The following is a 15,952-nucleotide window of genomic DNA, read 5'->3' on the forward strand; positions in this document are numbered from 1 at the left end:
GCCTAGCGTCGCCCACTCACCTGGTCGAGGTGACGGCCAACCGGTGCCTTCCTGGTACCCTCTGACTACTGGCTAGTAGTACGAACTTGGTCCCCTCTGCTTTCAGGTTTCATCAATCTCCGATCCAGGCTTGGATCTCTACGAACTATTCAGCACTGGTCACCGGCCAGCAACTCCTTTTCTTCCGGCTCCTGGCTCGTCAGCGAAGACCCCGACGCCTGTAAGACTTGTGCAGCCGCAGCCCTCGTGGCTAGGTAACTCGGCATTTCGGTGCCTGCATAGCCTCCTTACTCTAGGGTCCCGAGTCCCTCGCTTCCGACTTGCCTTAACCTTTCCGTGTCCTAGGACACTTGTCTTTAAACTGTGCACTTGAAGTATTTGCTAAAGAGACTTGGTTTGTGCTTAGTACCCTGTCCTCATAAAGAGTACAGGGCTGTTGTGATTCTTAATAAATATACTGTTTATTTTCATAACACTTGTGTGGTGTCCTTTCACTGGGTGTTCAAGGGGTACATGTGTGGTAAACAGCTGGCTTAACGCGCCCTCTCGAGTCTTTAGCCTTAGACTGCTCGTATCCATGCTACTAGGATAGCTGGTCTATAGGTTGACTTACAACCAAACACCATAAGGGTCATTGGAACGATACATAGCGGTCGCTAGAATAGCGAACGTTGCATATCGGGCCAACTTCTCACATTGGTGAGCAGCGGTTGGGATTTGAGCTTGCTGTTGTTTTACCACACGTATCCTAAGAATATCTTGTTGAAAGATCGCACAAGTACTATTAGTACATATAACTAAAGCTTAGAATACTCTGAGTTCTACTGAACCAGCTGTTGTAGCTCCTCAAGGCTTAGCACACCTTGGCTACAGCTCTTAGCAAGGGAAAAGTAGGAAAACACATAGTGTAGGTAGGTGCATCACTTACACCACACTAGAAACAGTATGTCGGGCCAAGGAGGAAACTCTGAGTCTCCCCTTGTGTCAGTTGACCCTCCACAGGTCATCCCTTCAGGATATACTGTGCTGAGCTTCAAGGAGTTAAGACGATTGTGTCACTCCCGGAAGATTCAGCAGGGGTCTAACCCCACAACGTCCTTTCTGATTGGTCTCTTGGAGACTTATGATGCCAGGAGAGCTGAGAAACTTCGTAGCTCTTCTAATCCAGAAGGAGACATGCCTCCCCTCGAGGGAACCCGAGACGATCCTGACCTCATTCATCTCGCAACCGAGAACGAGGATGTGGAGGAGGATGAGGATGAGGATCTCTCTGGGGACGAGGCAGATAAGGGACAGGTAGAAGTCGTCAGACTAAGCAGGTCCAACTTAAGCAGACATGATAGCGGTACTGGGGGACCCCTGGGGCCACTATCAGGTCAGCTTAACGTGGGGAATGGACGAGCCAGATCTCTATCAAGAGACTCTGGCAGATCCCTTCATACCAACGGCTCTCACAACTCTTCTCAAAGAGGGATGACGTCCCCTCAGAGGAGAGTGTACGAAGCGAAGGAAAGGGCAGCTAATCTGCGGATCGAAAGGGAAGAACTTGCCCTGGCCAAAGAAAAGCTTGCTTTCGCTAGAGAGCAACAGTTAAGTGGGGCAGTCCCCACTGGTGGCAGCAATGTACCTAGTAATAGGGAAAAGAGTTTCGATACGAAACACCTTGGGAAGATAGTGCCCCCCTTTAAGCAAGGGGACGACATCCACAAATGGATTACTGCTTTGGAGAGGGCCTGCACTGTGCAAGGCGTTCCCCAGAGTCAGTGGGCAGCTATCTTGTGGCTCTCCTTTGAAGGTAAAGGAAGAGACAAGCTCCTCACCACAAGGGTAGAGGACGCTAACAATTACCAAGTCTTGAAGAATACACTCGTTGAAGGGTTCGGCCTAACCACTGAGCAGTACAGGGTGCTGTTCAGGGATACCCAGAAAACGCAGTCTCAAGACTGGTCTGATTTTGTCGATTGTGCCACTAAGGCTTTTGAGGGCTGGTTGCTGGGCAGTAAGGTTACTGATTACAAAGGATTGTATAATTTGATGATGAGAGAACAAATTTTAAACAATTGTCAGAACCAGTTGTTGCATCAGCATCTTGTCGACTCAGATCTGACCTCTCCTCAAGAATTGGGGCAGAAGGCGGACAAATGGGTTCGTACGAGAGTTAAACAGAACCAGGGCCAGAATCAAGGTGGTCAGAAGAAAGCAGACCAGAAGGGTAAAGATTCTAAGGGGGAACAAAATGACCAGAAGTCTTCGACAGGTCCCCAACAACCCAAAGAGGGTGGGGGTCAGGCTCCCCAAAAGAAGAAAGAAGGCCAATCCAAACGTTGGTGCCAGTACTGTAAAAGTAAGTCTCACTGGTTTAGTGAGTGCACCAAGAAAGGAGGAGGGCAGACTCCTGCCACTGCAGCCCCTAAGGCACCTGTGCCCCCTAGTACAGTCAGCAGTGGTAGTGCGCCTCCCAAGGGTTTAGTAGGGTTAACCCTGGGTTCTGAGGGGCGTGACAACTTAGTTGGCACACTCACTCAGGCTGTCCTTGTCAGTACAGGGGACGCGGACGTATCCCCTGACGTAAGCCCCAATACTTTGGGCAAATACCGACAGACGCCTTTCATAAATGGAAAGATGGCTCAGGCCTATAGGGACACTTGTGCCAGCGTCACCATGGTGACGCCTAACTTCGTGGACCCTGGACAGATCATGCCAGGTACAGAATTCCTGGTGACCAATGCAAGCAATGTCACTACCAATCACAGTATGGCAATTGTAGCTTTCTCCTGGGGAGGGGTAACTGGCCCAAAGAAGGTTGTAGTTAGTCCAGACCTCCCAGTGGATTGTTTGTTGGGCAATGATTTGGAGTCGTCACAATGGTCAGAAGTGGAGCACCGGACTCACATGGAAATGTTAGGTTTGCCAGCACATGTGTTCGCTGTGACTAGGTCACAGGTCAGGAAATGCCCCACTGAACAGGTGCTGGATCCTGGAACAACGGACCAGACACCTCCCAAGAAAAAGAGCAGTAGGGTTAAGGCTGCGCCTTCCCCCTTGCCCCAGGTCGAGGATCAAGTCTCAGAGGAGGCTGACCTACAGGAATTGAGGGAAACTGAGCCGAGAGAGTTCGAACTTGATCAAGTTGAATTCTTGGGTTCAGGGGGACCCTCAAGGGAAGATCTGGGGAAGGACCAATTAGACTGCCCTTCTCTTGAACCCCTCAGACAGCAGGCTGCTGCTGAGGCTGCTGGGAACGCCACAGGTACCCACAAGGTATACTGGGAAGATGGACTCCTGTACACTGAGGCAAGAGACCCCAAGCCTGGCATGACCAGGAGGCTGGTCGTCCCCTTGTCTCAGCGTGGTTTCCTACTTACCTTGGCCCATGAGATTCCCTTAGCAGGTCACTTAGGCCAGACGAAAACGTGGGACAGGCTTGTCTCGCACTTTCACTGGCCTCACATGAACGAGGATACCAAGGAGTTTTGCCGCTCCTGTGTCACTTGCCAAGCCAGTGGTAAGTCAGGTGGCACGACAAAGGCCCCCCTTATACCAATGCCTGTGGTGGGGGTGCCCTTTGAACGGGTGGGGATCGACATCGTCGGTCCCATGGAACCACCGACAGCATCAGGGCACAAGTTTATACTGGTGGTAGTGGATCATGCCACCAGGTATCCTGAAGCTATTCCCCTTAGGACCACTACAGCACCTGTTGTGGCAAGAGCCCTAGTTGGAGTATTCTCCAGAGTGGGCTTCCCTAAGGAGGTCGTCTCCGACAGAGGTGCAAACTTTATGTCGAGCTACTTAACTGCTATGTGGAAGGAATGTGGTGTTAACTACAAGTTCACTACCCCCTATCATCCACAATGCAATGGGCTTGTTGAGAGATTCAACAGGACCCTAAAAGGGATGATTCATGGACTACCGGAAAAGCTTCGGCGTAGATGGGACGTCCTGATCCCCTGCCTCTTGTTCGCCTACAGAGAAGTCCCACAGAAGGGGGTTGGCTACAGCCCTTTTGAACTTTTGTACGGGCATCCTGTAAGAGGACCCCTGTGTTTGGTGAAGGAAGGATGGGAGAGACCTCTCAAAAAGCCTGCAGCCAACATAGTGGACTATGTGCTCGGCCTCCGCTCGCGGATGGCTGAGTACATGGAAAAGGCATCTGAAAACCTTAAGGCCAGCCAAGAACTCCAGAAAGCTTGGCATGACCAAAAGGCTGTCTTGACTGTTTATCAGCCCGGACAGAAGGTGTGGGTGTTGGAGCCAGTGGCCCCAGCAGCACTCAAGGACAAATGGTCCGGGCCCCACACCATCCTGGAGAAAAAGGGAGAGGTCACCTACCTGGTCGACCTGGGAACTCCCCGGAGCCCCCACAGGGTGCTTCATGTCAACAGGCTAAAAGCATATGTCGACAGGAAGGACATGAGTTTGCTCATGGCCATAGATGAGGGACAGGAGGAGGAGAGTGATCCTCTCCCCGACCTGCTCTCTCAGAATCCTGACGATGGCTCGGTAGATGGTGTTGTCTTTTGCGGCAGCCTCTCCGACCATCAACAGAGCGACTGTAAACAGGTTCTTCAGTCGTTCCGACATCTGTTTTCTCTGACACCCAGTCAGACCGATTGGTGCACCCATGAGGTCGACACTGGTGACAGCCTGCCCGTAAAGAGTAAAATCTACAGGCAGCCCGATCACGTCAGAGACTGCATCAAAAGTGAAGTGCAGAAAATGTTGGAGCTGGGAGTCATTGAACCCTCGGATAGCCCTTGGGCTAGTCCCGTAGTTCTAGTGCCGAAACCTCACACCCAGGGTGGTAAGAGAGAGATGAGGTTCTGCGTAGACTACAGGGGTCTCAATGCAGTCACTAAGACTGACGCCCACCCAATACCAAGGGCAGACGAGCTTATTGATAGGCTGGCTTCGGCCAACTACTTAAGTACGTTTGACCTGACAGCTGGGTATTGGCAAATCAGGTTAGCTGAGGACGCCAAGCCTAAGACAGCATTTTCAACCCCTGGTGGGCATTATCAGTTCGTGGTGATGCCCTTTGGTCTGAAAAATGCACCTGCCACCTTCCAACGGTTGGTGAATCATGTCCTTACTGGGCTGGATGACTTCTGTGCGGCATATCTTGACGATATTGCTGTCTTTAGCTCCACCTGGGAGGATCACCTGGTCCACCTGCGGAAGACGTTAGAGGCACTGCAAGCAGCAGGTCTCACTATCAAGGCCACCAAGTGCCAGATAGGGCAGACACAGGTTGTATACCTGGGCCACCTTGTCGGTGGAGGTCAGGTTCAGCCACTGGAGAGCAAGATACAGTCAATCAGGGACTGGGCTCCTCCAACCACCCAGACTCAGGTTCGAGCTTTCTTGGGCCTGACTGGATACTACAGGAAGTTTGTCAGGAACTATGGGTCCATCGTGACACCGTTAAATGAACTGACAAGTAAGAAAATGCCAAAAAAGGTTCAGTGGACAGCGAGCTGTCAAAAAGCATTCGATGACCTAAAGCAGGCCATGTGCACGGCGCCTATCCTCAAGAGTCCGGACTACTCCAAACCATTCATTGTCCAAACAGATGCTTCTGAGTTGGGTGTGGGAGCTGTTCTTTCTCAACTGAATTTTGATGGTCAAGACCAGCCCATTGCTTTTATAAGTAGACGGCTGACCCCTAGAGAGAAGAATTGGTCAGCTATTGAGAGGGAGGCCTTTGCTGTGGTTTGGGCCCTGAAGAAGCTGAGGCCATACTTGTTTGGCACTCACTTCAAGATTCAGACCGACCATAAGCCCCTCTTGTGGCTAAATCAGATGAAGGGTGAAAACCCCAAACTGCTTAGGTGGTCCATTTCCCTACAGGGGATGGACTTCACAGTGGAACATAGACCTGGTACTGATCATGGCAATGCCGATGGGCTCTCCAGATATTTCCACTTAGAACAAGAAGACTTACCTGGTCAAGGTTAGTTAGTTGTTCCGACGTTTGGGGGGGGGTCATGTAGGAGAGTAGGGTCTGCAATCCTATGATCACCCAGATTTTTTGCTTTTGTTTCACTGGTTTACGACTTTCTCTGGCTGTGGGCCTGCCAATCAGACCCACAGCCTGGCTGTTCTCTTTCTAAATTACGAGATGTACCCTAGGTGCATATACCAATTGGTACTGGGCCACCTTATCAGACCCTGTAACTCAGGGCGTAGGTGTACCCAGGGCCGCCAGGGGCTGCAGCATGTATTATGCCACCCCTGGCTGGCCTCCTAAATTTGACACAACTGGCTGCATGACAGCTGGGGCAAAGTCGTGTAATCACCCTTTGCTTTAGATATAGTAGCCCTATATCTAACCCTACAATGGACACCCGAGTCCCTATCAGTCACTCCTATGGCAGGCCTTGACAATCCTGAAGGCAGAGTGCGTGGGCTCGTGTGAGCTAGGTTCAGGCCCGAGCCGAGCCCGGCTGCAGCTTGCGGGATCAAGCCCCAATAGCTGCTCCATGATAACGCGTACCATATCGGTAACTCCGGTATCGCGTTATCAAGGCATGTCGAGTAAGGTGTCATACGAATCGGGATGCTGCCCTCTCACCAACCCTGGCGACGAGGTTAGCATTCCGCCCTTCTAGAGGGACACGACATGTACGTAACTGTGAACCCCGGTTAAAGTTAACTAAAGCCTCAGCTCCACAAAATGGATGCTGCCACCACAGACACAAGTCTGACCTCCTGCTGCTGGGAGTCCTTCCAGCGAGGAGCACTTGGACAAAGGGTTTCCTGTCGAGGGCGCTGTTCGCACCGTCCCAGACAGGGTTTGTGTATTCTGGGTAGGTAGGGCTTTGGCGAGAAGGTGACTGCGGAGTGGCACCCCGGTGCTCACTACGCATCTGCCGGTTAGAACCAGTTCCAGGGGCGACAGCCCTGGCCTGGGGAAAGTCCGGCAGGGGAGAGGGGCGTAACTACCCCCCTTCCTGGTCCCACCCTTAGGGCAGGACCTAGTCATGTACCCACCCCTTTCTTTAGGATAAAGACCGGAGCAGGGACCCTTCCAAATTAGATCATCTTTGAATCAAGAATACTTTCTACGAAAGGACTTCAAGACTCTTCTCAAGATTTCTCCCTTGTGGCTAAGGAGTAGTCACCCTGCATCAGCGGGCACCATCTAAGAACTCTGCGGTTTGCTGCAAGTCCTTCCTCAAGGAATCCGACGGCCCAGCTCGACGAGAACCGGCTTCCCTGGCACCTCTGACCTCTACCCACGTCATCAGCTCAGCTGTGATCTGTGGGTGCGACGAGACCTCGAGGGACCGGCCATCATCAGAACCTGCACGCTCTTAAAAACCAGCACGACCATCGAGGTAACTCTCTGGTGAGTGCTCTGGGGTCCGAGAAGCCCCGACCCTGAGCCGCTCCCGCACCGAAGTGCAGTCCCCCAGCATCTCCACGATCTGCGTGGGGCCCTTCTGCTCGCTGCTCAGCACGTTGTCTGGTCACTTGCCGCTGGCTCGTGCCCTTCTGTGACGACGACCAAGAATCAACACTGCCGGTCTGGTTGCTCCAGACTGGCCCCTGCTTCCATCTTTTGAGAGGCATCCCGGACCCTCCTGGTCCACCCAAGACGCCGACAGCGACATCCGTCGTGGGACAGCTCGCACCTCCACCGTGGTCGCCGACAACGCCTCCTGGTCCGAGAGACTGCAGAGCCTAGCGTCGCCCACTCACCTGGTCGAGGTGACGGCCAACCGGTGCCTTCCTGGTACCCTCTGACTACTGGCTAGTAGTACGAACTTGGTCCCCTCTGCTTTCAGGTTTCATCAATCTCCGATCCAGGCTTGGATCTCTACGAACTATTCAGCACTGGTCACCGGCCAGCAACTCCTTTTCTTCCGGCTCCTGGCTCGTCAGCGAAGACCCCGACGCCTGTAAGACTTGTGCAGCCGCAGCCCTCGTGGCTAGGTAACTCGGCATTTCGGTGCCTGCATAGCCTCCTTACTCTAGGGTCCCGAGTCCCTCGCTTCCGACTTGCCTTAACCTTTCCGTGTCCTAGGACACTTGTCTTTAAACTGTGCACTTGAAGTATTTGCTAAAGAGACTTGGTTTGTGCTTAGTACCCTGTCCTCATAAAGAGTACAGGGCTGTTGTGATTCTTAATAAATATACTGTTTATTTTCATAACACTTGTGTGGTGTCCTTTCACTGGGTGTTCAAGGGGTACATGTGTGGTAAACAGCTGGCTTAACGCGCCCTCTCGAGTCTTTAGCCTTAGACTGCTCGTATCCATGCTACTAGGATAGCTGGTCTATAGGTTGACTTACAACCAAACACCATAAGGGTCGTTGGAACGATACATAGCGGTCGCTAGAATAGCGAACGTTGCATATCGGGCCAACTTCTCACAGTGCCCACATTGCCTTTTCCTTGAGACTCTTCTGCCTTGCATCTATCTCATCACTGCAATATTTTGCTTTTCTCAGGATGTCATCAACTGATAATGATTGCCAACAAACAATTCCATTTCTAATCATGTCACCAATTTCAGGTCTCAGGCCATATACAAATCTGTATATAAAGTGGCTCATGTCTTTTTCACTTAATTTTTCATAGCCACTATACTGTTTAAAGACTAACAGTAATCTTTCATAAAATGAATGTACTGATTCTTTTGGTTCCTGATTTGTTCTGTCTATTTTAACCCAGTCTACTTCTTTTGGGGGAATCTTTCCTTTCAGCCAATAAATTACTTTGTTATAAAGATCCATGACATCTTTTGATGGGGCACCTGTGATTTTATCTCGGGCAGGTTCTTCTTTTGGCCAATCCACAGAAATCTTGCATTCTGTCCAAAGATCTGATGGGACAACAATGTCAAAGAATCCATCCAGATCAATCCACAGAACCTTTGACACCTTTATAAATCTATCTACCTGTCGATACCACTCCACTGGCTTCTCCCTCAAACGTGGAAAATCATTGGTAAACAGGAGAATATCCTGTCTGGACCAAGGAACATGCAGATACCCTCCTCCAGCTATTTCTCTCATTGGAAATTGTGGGGAGGAAGAGAGGCTGGAACACTCCGAAGCAGACGAAGAAGACGGAAACACCACTTCCTGGTTGCCGAGACCACAGAACCAGGAAGTCAATCGCGCTCTAGTGGTTGAACAGCTGAAGGGGGAGGAGTCCCGTCGGCCGACGGAACCAGGAAGCATAAAAGTTAGAGGCGTGGAACGGACGGTGTGCCAGGGCGGAGAGGAGGCTGTGGAGCACCCGGAGGAGATCGGAGGAGAGGAGAGCGTGAGAGCGGAGGCGGAGGAGATCAGAAGAGAGGAGAGCGTGAGAGCGGAGGCGGAGGAGATCAGAAGAGAGGAGAGCGTGAGAGCGGAGGCGGAGGAGATCGGAGGAGAGGAGAGCGTGAGACCGGAGGCGGAGGAGATCGGAGGAGAGGAGAGCGTGAGACCGGAGGCAGAGGAGAGTACACTGCGAGTGCTGCGGAGCGACGTCACCAACACTGCTCCATACCCGGTGGGCTGAAGGGAGAAGACGCCACGGGTCCTGCTGCTGTGGTCCGAGAGTCGGGCCACAGCCCAAGGCAAGTGCTGTTGAGAGGGGCGTTCTGTTGGGGTGTTTGGGGAGGGGGGAGGTAGCAAGGTCGGGGAGGCGGGAGGCCCCGCGGTGACCCTTGCACTGAAATCACAACCCCTGTTCTAACTTGGTGAAGGTAGCACTACAAGTAGCACTGAGAATCGATCAGTAAAACCCGTTTATTTTTCCTTTTCCCTGAGGCCACGAGAACCGGGACCCCGGATCAAACCGTGACATTCCCTGCATACAGAAAACGACCCCAAGAAGGAAGGAAAACTACAACCACTCATAAAACTTGTAAACCTTTAATAAATCTTGCTTAGCATTTGACATACAGTGCTCTGGTCTCAGTCTCTGTCCACCCCTGCCCCTGACAAAGTGGTGTCAGAAGTGGGATAGACAGGTGACGCCATGACACAGCCCGTGCCTGTCCCGGTGGAGAACATTATAACTCAGTTAGCGGAGGGACAGAGACACCTTCAACTGGTGTTCGAACAACAGCTCCAAACCGCCAAGACAGAAAGGGATGCACTTCAAGAAGCCTTAAAGGACCAAGCCATCCTTCTTACCACCAACCAGCAGGTACAGGATACGGCTATCCTGCGCCTCACAGACGCCATAGCCACTGCTCGCATCCATCCCAATGTGCCCAGTTCGGTACTACAAAAATTCCAGGACGGGGAGGACCCGGACTATTTTTTTACTAATTTCGAACGGGTAGCGACAACTGCGTCCTGGCCAAAGGAGAGATGGAGTCAGTATATAGCCCCCCTTCTAGCAGGCGAGTTACAGGCGGCAGCAAATCCAGCAGGCAGGACAACTTATGAGGACGTGAAGAAAGCCATCCTCGAGAGACTTGGGTGCGATCAAGAGTACTACAGGGCCAAATTCAGGAAGGAAAGGTGGAACCCCGGAGACAATCCACGAGCCCTGTATTATCGAATCCAAGACTTAGGCATAAGATGGCTGACACCCCTGAACTCCACTATAGAAGACCTGATGGCTAAGGTCTTCCTAGAACAATTCCTGGATGCCTTATCCCCATCCACTCGATCCTGGATTAGGCAACATCCCAACCTTACCCCAACTGTAGCGGTGGATTTAGCCTGTGCTTATCACAGGTCGCCTGAATTTCGCACAAGCCCTAGTAAAGCACCCGTTCCCAGCCCTCGACCCCTGCTTTCCAGACCCCAAAGCAGGCCAGAACCCAGGGTTCCCCTCCTTCCCCGCGTTCCATTTAGGCCGACCAGCCCCGGATCTGGGTCTGGTACACAGGGACCCCAGTGCTATCATTGTTCGGAGTGGGGGCATATCGCCCGAAACTGCCCACACAGAAGCCAACAGGCCGAACCCATGGAGATAGGGTATTCCAGAGGGCGTGTGTACGTCATAGGCAAGGGACCTTGTCAGTATAAAAGAGAGGTTTTCCTTAATGGAAAAAAACAACAAGCCCTATTAGACACCGGTTGTCGTGTGTCTGTGGTTGACACCTCGCTGGTCCATCCCCATCAGATACAGAAAGAAGAGACCGTCTATGTGACCTGCGTTCATGGTAACACCAAAGGATATCCCGTAGCAGAGGTCTTGCTGGATGTGTCCGATGATCCCCAAATGCGCCGAGTGGGCGTTATACCCTCCCTGCCAGAGGCCGTTATCATAGGCACCGATCACCCAAAGTTCGATCAATACATCGATGAAGCCAAAAAAGACTCCGTAAACTGGTGGAGGGAGGCCCCTTTTGTAGACAGCGATGTGGAGGGGATAGCAGGGAGAGACCGTAAGAGTCGAAAGGAAAAGAGAAGAGAGAAAGCCGAGTACTCTCAGTTGAAAGGGCTATTGTCTGTTTTTTCTATGACCCCTGCAGATACGGTGGGACCTGCTCGTAGCTTCCGGTCAGCTCAGTTGGATGATAATACCTTGTTGCATGCCTGGGAGCAAGTACAAGAACTGGACCAAGACAAGGTAGGACCCTATTTCTATGTACAACAGGGTTTGTTGTATAGGGCCACCAGAAAGGGTGACACGGTATCAACCCAACTCCTTGTACCGCTGGCATTCCGTAGACATGTGTTAGAGCTCGCACACAATTATACTGGGGGAGGACACTATGGCAAAGAACAGACTCTTTCTTATCTTCTAACCCGATTCTATTGGCCAGGTGTTTATAGAGATGTGGCTAAACATTGTGCGGCTTGCCCTCGGTGCCAGTACTCCAATCCCGCTGCTGTCTTAAAGGCTCCCTTACACCCTCTTCCCATTATAGATATACCATTCAAACGGGTGGGTATGGATATTGTGGGACCCCTAACTCCCTCAGCAAGAGGACATAAGTATCTACTGGTGATTGTTGATTACGCCAGTAGGTACCCCGAGGCATTTCCTTTGTCTACAGTGTCTACTCCGGTGATAGCCAGGGCTATGATCACTCTCTTCACCCGAGTGGGTTTCCCTGAGGAAATCCTCACGGACCAGGGGACCCCCTTTATGTCTCGATTAATGTCTCGCATTTGTGAGATCCTGGGCGTCAGGCAGATACGGACTTCAGCATATCATCCTCAGACAGATGGCCTTGTGGAGCGGTACAACAAGACCATAAAGAATATGCTCCGCAAGGTCATCTCAGAAACAGGGAGAAATTGGGACCACCAGTTACCCCTTATACTGTTTGCCATAAGGACTCACGAACAGAGGTCTACGGGGTTTTCCCCCTTTGAGGTTCTGTTCGGTCGGAGACCCCGTACCCTGCTGGATATGGCCGCAGAACAGTGGGAGGAGGAGGAAGAGGAGGGTAAACCCCTACCCCAATATGCCGCTGACTTGAGAAATTCCATTTCTCAGATATGGGGTATGGTCCATGACCATCTGGAAGATGCCCAAGCGTCCCAGAAAAACTTGTATGACCGCAATAGCCGCTTAAGGACCTTCCAACCAGGGGATAGAGTGTTGCTACTGCTTCCCTCGTCCGACAATAAATTGTTGTCCAAATGGCAAGGGCCCTTCACTATAGAGAAGCAGGTAACCCCGGTCACATACAGCGTGCTTCAACCCCTACATCCAGGTGGGAAGCAAATCTACCATGTGAATCTGTTGAAAAGCTGGGTAGAACCTCCTGAAAATGTAGAGACAGGACAGTCGTCTTTACTGGTAACCACACAGACACCTCTGGGCATTCCTGTCATCCCCACTGCTTTGTCCTCCCCAGATGACATTCCCATAGGAAAGGTCATAAACCCCACCCAAAGGATCCAACTCGAGGCCACTCTCGCCCAGTTCCCTGGTCTCTTTTCCTCCAAACCCGGATTAACCACCATGGTACAACACGACATCGTCGTCCTAAACGACACCGTTGTCAAACAGAGGCCCTATAGGATACCCGAAGCTAGAAGGGAGGCCGTAGAAAAGGAAGTAACTGCCATGCTAGAAGCCAATATCATAGAACCCTCTGCTAGCAACTGGTGTTCTCCCATCGTGATAGTACCGAAGCCCGATGGCAGTTTACGTTTTTGTATCGACTTTAGGCAAGTGAATAGTGTCACCAAGTTCGATACGTACCCAATGCCAAGGGTCGACGAGGTGCTAGAAAAACTAGAAGCCGCAACGTACATGTCAACTCTTGATCTAACCAAGGGTTATTGGCAGATCCCTTTGTCCCCACTTGCCAAAGAAAAAACTGCCTTTTCAACCCCCTCAGGACTCTACCATTTCCGGGTGTTGCCCTTCGGCCTCCATGGGGCTCCCGCCACATTTCAAAGGCTTATGGATCGCCTCCTCCAACCCCACCGAGCTTATGCGGCCGCATATCTCGATGACATCGTGATCTTTAGCACGTCCTGGGAGGAACATGTACACCATCTTGTTGAAGTGTTCACAGCCATACAGAACGCTGGCCTGAAAATTAATCCTAAGAAGTCGTTACTGGCCACTGATTCCATCCATTACTTGGGGTACACCATTCAGGGTGGCCATCTAAAACCCCAGATGAGTAAAGTGGAAGCCATTAAAGCAATACCTAGCCCCAAAACAAAAAAGGATGTCAGATCGTTCCTTGGGTTTATCGGCTACTACAGGCGGTTCATTCCCCACTTTTCCACCCTCGCAGAACCCCTTACTGACCTGTTAGCCAACAAACAACCTACACACATTAGGGTATGGGAACCCAAACATGAAACCAGCTTCCAGAAACTTAAATCCGTGATATGCTCTACGCCAATCCTACGGTGCCCAAACTTTCAGTCACATTTCGTGTTGCAAACAGATGCCTCTGGTGTTGGCCTTGGGGCGGTTCTTCAACAGCCCGATCAGACGGGTGAACTGAGGCCGGTTTTATTTATAAGCAGGAAGTTGTTCCCGAGAGAAGTACATTACTCCACGGTGGAAAAAGAGTGTCTGGCCATCAAATGGGCGGTGGAGGCACTACAGTATTATCTTTTGGGTCGTACATTCACTTTGTTGACTGATCATGCTCCCCTCACTTGGCTTGCTCGGAATAAAGACACCAACCAACGTATAGTCAGGTGGTTCCTGTCATTGCAACCCTTTTCGTTTCAGACCCTGCATGTTCCTGGCTCCAAACAGGTCTGTGCTGACTATCTGTCCCGTCATCCGTACCCCGAGTGGCCACCCCGTCCGTTCTTGAGGGGGAGGATGTGTGGGGAGGAAGAGAGGCTGGAACACTCCGAAGCAGACGAAGAAGACGGAAACACCACTTCCTGGTTGCCGAGACCACAGAACCAGGAAGTCAATCGCGCTCTAGTGGTTGAACAGCTGAAGGGGGAGGAGTCCCGTCGGCCGACGGAACCAGGAAGCATAAAAGTTAGAGGCGTGGAACGGACGGTGTGCCAGGGCGGAGAGGAGGCTGTGGAGCACCCGGAGGAGATCGGAGGAGAGGAGAGCGTGAGAGCGGAGGCGGAGGAGATCAGAAGAGAGGAGAGCGTGAGAGCGGAGGCGGAGGAGATCAGAAGAGAGGAGAGCGTGAGAGCGGAGGCGGAGGAGATCAGAAGAGAGGAGAGCGTGAGAGCGGAGGCGGAGGAGATCGGAGGAGAGGAGAGCGTGAGACCGGAGGCGGAGGAGATCGGAGGAGAGGAGAGCGTGAGACCGGAGGCAGAGGAGAGTACACTGCGAGTGCTGCGGAGCGACGTCACCAACACTGCTACCATACCCGGTGGGCTGAAGGGAGAAGACGCCACGGGTCCTGCTGCTGTGGTCCGAGAGTCGGGCCACAGCCCAAGGCAAGTGCTGTTGAGAGGGGCGTTCTGTTGGGGTGTTTGGGGAGGGGGGAGGTAGCAAGGTCGGGGAGGCGGGAGGCCCCGCGGTGACCCTTGCACTGAAATCACAACCCCTGTTCTAACTTGGTGAAGGTAGCACTACAAGTAGCACTGAGAATCGATCAGTAAAACCCGTTTATTTTTCCTTTTCCCTGAGGCCACGAGAACCGGGACCCCGGATCAAACCGTGACGTTCCCTGCATACAGAAAACGACCCCAAGAAGGAAGGAAAACTACAACCACTCATAAAACTTGTAAACCTTTAATAAATCTTGCTTAGCATTTGACATACAGTGCTCTGGTCTCAGTCTATGTCCACCCCTGCCCCTGACAAAATTCAGAAATTTCATCATTTCTTAGTCTTTTATCTTGTTCTTTTTTTGACCATTTTATCCTCCATTTACCTAATTCACCTAATTTTCTGAGAAAACTTATTAATTCTCTTATGTGAGTAATTCTTCCAGCAGCATTTAAATTATCAATGTCCCTCTCAGAGAAATCCACCCTGTAATGTTTCTGTAAATGTTTTTGTTTGCTCAAATCAATTTCTAACTCAGCAGCCATTTCTTCCAGTTGTTCATACCTGTTTTTAGTTTTCCACTGAATACTTTTGCAAATAAACAACAGTTCATCATCCTGATACAATTTCAAATTATCAGTACCAATTGTGCCAATGATTAATTCCTCCAGGTCAGCTTTTAATTTAGCTACATCAAGCTTTTTATAATCAGGAGCTTCAGGGGACATTCCAATTTGAGATAATTCTGTTCTGTTTAAACTTTTTTCTGACAAACCTGAGTCTGAATCTGCCACAGTTGGTGTTTGCGAACTTGACAAACTTCCATGTAATATTAAATTTGGCATCATAGATTTTTCTCTATGAATCTCTGAAAGTTCTGAATAAAATTTTTCAGCAACCTTTTGAATTTCAGCATTTAATGGAACTGTTAAGGCTGTTTGTCTATTATCTCCTTGATCAAAAACTGGTACCACAGGACCAATGGTTACTGGTACTGTAACTGCTTCCATGCCTTTTGTCAATTGTTCAATTAAATCTTGCTTAGCTTTATTGTAACTAAAAATTTCTTGCTCAGCTGGTAATCTTTCCTGATTTCTTACAGAAT

This window comes from Lissotriton vulgaris, unplaced genomic scaffold (assembly GCF_964263255.1).
Source record: "Lissotriton vulgaris unplaced genomic scaffold, aLisVul1.2 SCAFFOLD_225, whole genome shotgun sequence".
Taxonomy (NCBI): Eukaryota; Metazoa; Chordata; class Amphibia; order Caudata; family Salamandridae; genus Lissotriton; species Lissotriton vulgaris.